A 6,000-nucleotide genomic window follows, 5' to 3' on the forward strand; every position below is an offset into this window, starting at 1 on the left:
CTAAAAATCAATCAGGTCGCAAAATGCGAAAATACCTTCTATAAAATGTGTAATTTTAAAACAAACTTTTTAATAACTATGGTATTCTAAGTAAAGATAAAACTTGTTTTATCCGCTTACTAAATGGACAGAAATCAATTTGCACTAAAACACGAGAAAAAAAATAAGAATATAGTTATCATTCAAGAAGGTGCCATTCTAATAAATGGAAATAACATTGTCTTATTTAGACGGGTCATATTTAATATATTTATTACAATCAACGCCCCATCAACAATAAATAATATTTCATACACCAATTTAGAAAACGAAATACTTGAGTACATAATACAGTTTTTACAAAATCCAAAAGAACTTACTTTTGACAACATTAATATTTTAAGCCCATTTATTAAAATTTACAATAGGAAAATATAAATTTCATTTATATTATTAATTTTAATCATTTTGTATTCGATTACTGCTTTAATAATAAAATTCAGATGTATTATATTGTAACCAAACAAAAACGACCAGAACTAGAAAGAAACAAAAACTGAGAAAGAATTTATAACAGAATTAAGAGAGCGTTTAAACGACATTCATAATGAAGCGGGCGCGTCACTTTTGAAGGGGAGAGTGATCCAACCCGTTAATGTAGCACTCTGCCCCACTTTATAAACAAATTTTAAATTCCACTGCATTCAGTCAGCAAATCTCAATTTCACAATTCAGTGAAATAATTTCAGCATAAAGATTTTATTCTAAACATAATTCAAGAAAATTCTAAAGAAAAGCTTCTGGCCGAGGTTTATTGATTAAGAATTATAAGATCAGTCTGATTCGGGACGAGATTGAGAACGCTTTCCAATTAAGGATAAGCAAAACAGTGTTGTGTAATAGTATAAGTGAAAAAGTTGATCACCAAAAAATATAAAATTATATTCAAATAAAAATAATTTTTTTAAATAATCAAATAATAACAATTTTAATTTGCCTGCAATATAAATCTTGTCTTTAGCATCGTGTCTGGTTCTGGTTTGTGCATATGTTAGTTCGGTGGGTTTAATCTTGTCAAATAAGCTTTTAAGTTCTCGATTCAGCAGTAGTTCAGGCGGTCAATGGTTGGTTGTCGCGTGCGGCGTAATATGCTGATGGAACAAGTATCTTGTTCATGTTGATGTCTGCATTACGGTCAAACTTTTTAACTTAACTTTTTAACTTTGCTTTGGACAATTCGTTCAGCTTTCCCGTTTGTAGATGGGTGAAAGGGAGCCGAGCGAATATGTCTAATCAGGATGTTCTCCATGAACAATTTGAATTCCTCCGATGTGAAAGCCGTGCCATTATCGAAACCAAGTTCGTCGGGTAAGCAGGGTGTGGCAAATAGTTGACGAAGACACTTTAGTGCGCCGCGCGAAGATGTTGAGAGGACTACTGTAACCTAGAGCCATTTAGAGAAACAGTCAACAACCAAAAAGAAGGTTCCACCCTTAAATGTCCACGTGTAAACGCGACCAGGGGCTTTGACGATACCCAATGATGTATTGCCGCCTGTGGTGTCTGATTTCTGATTTCCTGGCTTGTTATTTCCCATACATTACATACAAATGTTATACCATTTAAATCAAAATTAAAAAAAAAATCCCCATAGAGCAGAGCAGGAAAAGAAAATGTCCTCAAAGGCAAAGTTTGCGCTGACTCTTGTGTTTGGTGCTAAAAAACCAATTGATTGATTGATGTCCTCTGCACTGACTTTCCTTCAACTTCTGGGCTTTCTGTATTTTCTCTCTTATTTCTTATTTTGTTAAAGTTTCAGTGGTTTCAGTATAGTTTCCAATTCTAATAAGAAGCTATTTACAATTATATTGGAGGCACCTACAAGCGGTCCATAATCATTTTCTCTGCAGGCTTTACCCCGTACTTGTAGTCCTTATTGAGCCTTTCCGGAAAGTCGGGCAGTAGATTGTTGAAGTTCTCCACGTGATGTGTGCTGCTCCGTCCAGATGCCGTCGCCCGTGAAGTGGAACTCCGATTCGATTACGTAGAGAATGAGAGTCAGAATTTCGTTGTTGATTAACGAATCGAAATTCGCCACTGGCAACTGCAAATCTTCTTGCGCATCGGGTGATTGCAAAAGGAGCATTTTTTCTTCAATACGTTTGATGGGATAAAGCAGCAAATGTATGTTCGCAAATATCTCATTAACTTTAAACTTTTTGCATGTCCTTCCCCAAAACATTATTCAAATAGACGACTATATCGCGGCCTTTAGTACGATCTGAGCCATCTCTGGCAAATTTAGCGAACGCCTCGGACCCACAAGAAAGGATGTGCAAGGAGGCGCACCGAACCCGCAGTTGATTGAGATGATCCAGACGCAGTCGCTCCTTGTTCTGGTAGTGGACCAGTCTCAGGATTATCGGATTCGTACCCAAGACTTGGAACTCCTCGATCTCCTGAAAATCCCTTAGTCGCTCCAGAACCGTATCCGGTCCAAGGGTGAGCACTTCCAGGCAACGGTGAACGGCATCCCCACTGATGCCGAATGCGTGGACGTGCTGCAGCGTTTGCTTCAAGCTATCGCAGGTCAAAACCGGATCAAAATCTTGGGTCTACGAAAGCCGATTTCGCGTATGTCCTGCGAGTCAATGTTAGGCACCTCTCGCAGGATGCACCGCACGTTATCTGCTTCCGAATAGAGCAGAAAACTGTTTTTCCTTAGCCGCTCGACGGAAAAATGAAACTCTTTGGTGTCCTGCACTGATCGAAAACTCTTGTGGCGGATGCGCGTGTAAAGGCACCACAGCTTCTGTAGATCGTTGTCGTCCATCTGGAGACGTTCACGCAGGTAAGCGTTGATCAGGGATTGTCTCAAGCTCTTTAGTGTGAGGGTCTCACTCTTCAGCTCCCGTAAATCCACCGGCAGCTTGAAATCCTTAAAATATCACGGCAGACGGTCCGCCACCTTCACATCGAAGGGGATGTAATTATGTGCCTTCAAGACTTCTATCGGCTTGTTGACCACCGTCACATACTTGGACAGTCACGTTGTGAAAGCGGCACTCCTGCACGTCACTGTGGCGATTGGCCAAAGTGGTGGCGCCATAATAGATGATCATGGGCTTCGCTATGATGTCGTCCACACTATAGTCCAGTGATTTCAAAGTGTCGTAGGAGCTTAGCAAGTCCTTGCGCTTCAACGTCTTGAGCTCTGGGTGCTTCTCTAAGGCTGCCGCCCAAGAACGATAGGAACTACCCAGAGTTTTGGACAAATAGCTGGCATTCAGCGGCTCTTCCATCGGCATCTCGACTGTCGGTTGCTTGCGCTTGCGCTTGATTCTGGCCGTTGCGCAGCATAATTATAACATTTCCCGCAGATTTATTTACAAACGGCAAAGAAACGTAACTGTTAAGCATTGCGAATAACGCACAAAAAGGGATAGTAAACAAAACACAAAGACGAAAAATGCAAAATACTTTGTATATTTGTTTAAACTACTGCACAAATCACAAAAGAATCACTCGCGAAGCGAACGGATCTTTAATAATTATGTTTAAAATATATGATAATTAAAGAAGATTATTAAAACCACGGCTGGTTTAACAAACAAAATAAAAATCGGGGCGCAAAAAAACACGACCGTTCGCTTTGAAAGCTAATAGACTGTGAAACTGTTAAAGTTTCAGTGGTGTTAGTTCTTCCAGTTTTATTACTGTTGCGAAATGGATTGTTTTATGATGATCCGCCCTGTATAAATAAGAGTTATATACAGTAGAACACGGGACTTTCCGCAGATGAATTATTTCCGAAAATTCTTTTTCAACCATGAGCTAAATTTTCATACCTTTGGCTTTTAATATAACCACAACTGTGTGAAATGTGTCATATTTTTTTGCGTGTTCTTTTTTTCAAAAAATCTGAGCTTTGAATAGATATAAATAAGAACCATATTAGATAGAGAAGCGATCGCCGACGTGTGAAGACGTTTTTATCGTGCTCCGCACAAAATCGGTTGTTTTGAGTGAAGTGAACGCCAAATAAAATAAACTAAATAAAAAATCTGAAAGCGAAAGAGACGCTCTATGCGATGCAAGATCGCTTAAATACATAGTGAATTGTTATCTTAAATAATAAAACTATGAGTCAGAATGACACTCGCGCCCAGCGTCAGCGCGAGCATGACGAACGCCGACTCTCAATTCAGCGCAACAACGCGTACTTCTCCTACGTCTCACCGACAATCCCAAACGCAGACATCGAGCGGTCAATAACCCATAGCCCAGGAAACCTTCTTCTACCAACAAATCAAGAAAGAGCCCGCTCCTGCTCTCCCGCTCTATTGGCTCCGACAGAAGCCCCGCTACCTCCAACAACAACAGCTGGAGAGGGACCGGCAGCCCGCTCTGCCTCGTCATCGGCTGCACCCGCTCACGGTCTGACTAAGTCAGCGAAAGCAAAACCGCTAGCAATAAACGGTACTGCTGCACTGCCAGCAAAACAAAACGAAAACGTAAACAAAAAAGCTGGGTCGACCTGGCAGACTGGAATGGACCGCTACATTACAATAAAGCGAAAGCTCAGCCCGGAAAATTCAGATTTGGGAAACAAGCCGAAAAATACACGCGACAACTCTACCTTGATCAAAAATGTAGCCCCTGCAAATACCAACAGATTTGCCTTGCTGGTAGATACCGCTGAGGACGTGCCGCTGGGATCCGTTGATATCGAACCGAAGAAAACAAAGCCTCCGCCAATATACATCCGCGAGAAGAGCACAAGCCGTCTTGTAAATACTTTGATTGGCCTTATTGGGAAAGATAGCTTTCATATAATTCCCCTCGTAAGAGGTACTATCAACGAAATCAAACTTCAGACGAAAACGGAGGACGACTACAGAAAAGTCACAAACTATTTTACCGCACAAAAAATAGGCTTCTACACCTACCAGCTTAAAAGCAGCAAGGGCCTGCAAGTAGTCCTGAAGGGCATTGAGTCTGATGTTACGCCCGAAGAGATAACTGAGGCGCTAAAGGAAAAGGGATTTTACGCCAAAAACGTGTTCAATATCAAAAACAGAAACAGGCAGCCCCAACCACTCTTCAAGATTGAGCTTGAACCAGAAAACAAGCCTCCTAGAAAAAACGAGGTTCACCCAATTTACAAACTCCAGCTCCTTTTGCACCGTAGGATCACGGTAGAAGAGCCGCACAAACGCAACGCTCCTGTACAATGTACAAACTGCCAAGAGTATGGCCACACGAGGTCATATTGTACACTTCGCCCGGTGTGCGTAGTCTGTGGAGATCTCCACGACTCCAAACAGTGTCAAATTAACAAAGAAAATGCATGCGAGAAAAAATGCAATAACTGTGGGGGCAATCACACAGCAAACTACAGAGGCTGTCCAATCTACAAAGAGCTGAAAAACCGTCTTCACAAAAGAATGAACACGGCGCGGGCACACCAAGGATCAGCTACCCTGATACCATCAGAGACAAATCCTGAAGTAATTTTCTCGAAAGCAGCTAGTTTCGCTCCCTGGCCTACATTCAACACTAACAAGACAACATTTGCTAACGTTTTAAAATCAGGTATGACGCCTCCAACCCAAAACTCCCGAACTCCACATGAAGTGCACACAAAATTAGACACACAACAAAACTATCACCCAGCTGCGCAGCAGGAAACAAAAACTGAAGCTATGATGCAAGCCTTACAACAGAGCATGATGGAATTTATGACATTTATGAAGACCACCATTCAAGACATGATGCGTAATCAAAACCTTTTGATACAAATGCTTGTAGCCCAACAATCAAATAAATAATGGCTACCTTACGCATAGCTACGTGGAACGCCAATGGCGTTTCACAGCGCAAACTTGAGCTAGCTCAATTCCTACATGAGAAGCATATCGACGTAATGCTTCTTTCGGAAACTCATCTCACAAGCAAATACAATTTTCAAATAAGAGACTACCATTTCTACGGTACAAATCATCCCGACGGAAAAGCACA

At 41.2% G+C, this 6,000-nt stretch overlaps 1 pseudogene; it reads right to left on the minus strand.

Moving 5' to 3' along the window:
• Window positions 1–1,799: 1,799 nt before the first annotated feature.
• Window positions 1,800–3,311, minus strand: CR41501 (annotated as a pseudogene).
• Window positions 3,312–6,000: the final 2,689 nt, after the last annotated feature.

The sequence above is a fragment of the Drosophila melanogaster genome, chromosome 2R (assembly GCF_000001215.4).
Source record: "Drosophila melanogaster chromosome 2R".
NCBI lineage: Eukaryota > Metazoa > Arthropoda > Insecta > Diptera > Drosophilidae > Drosophila > Drosophila melanogaster.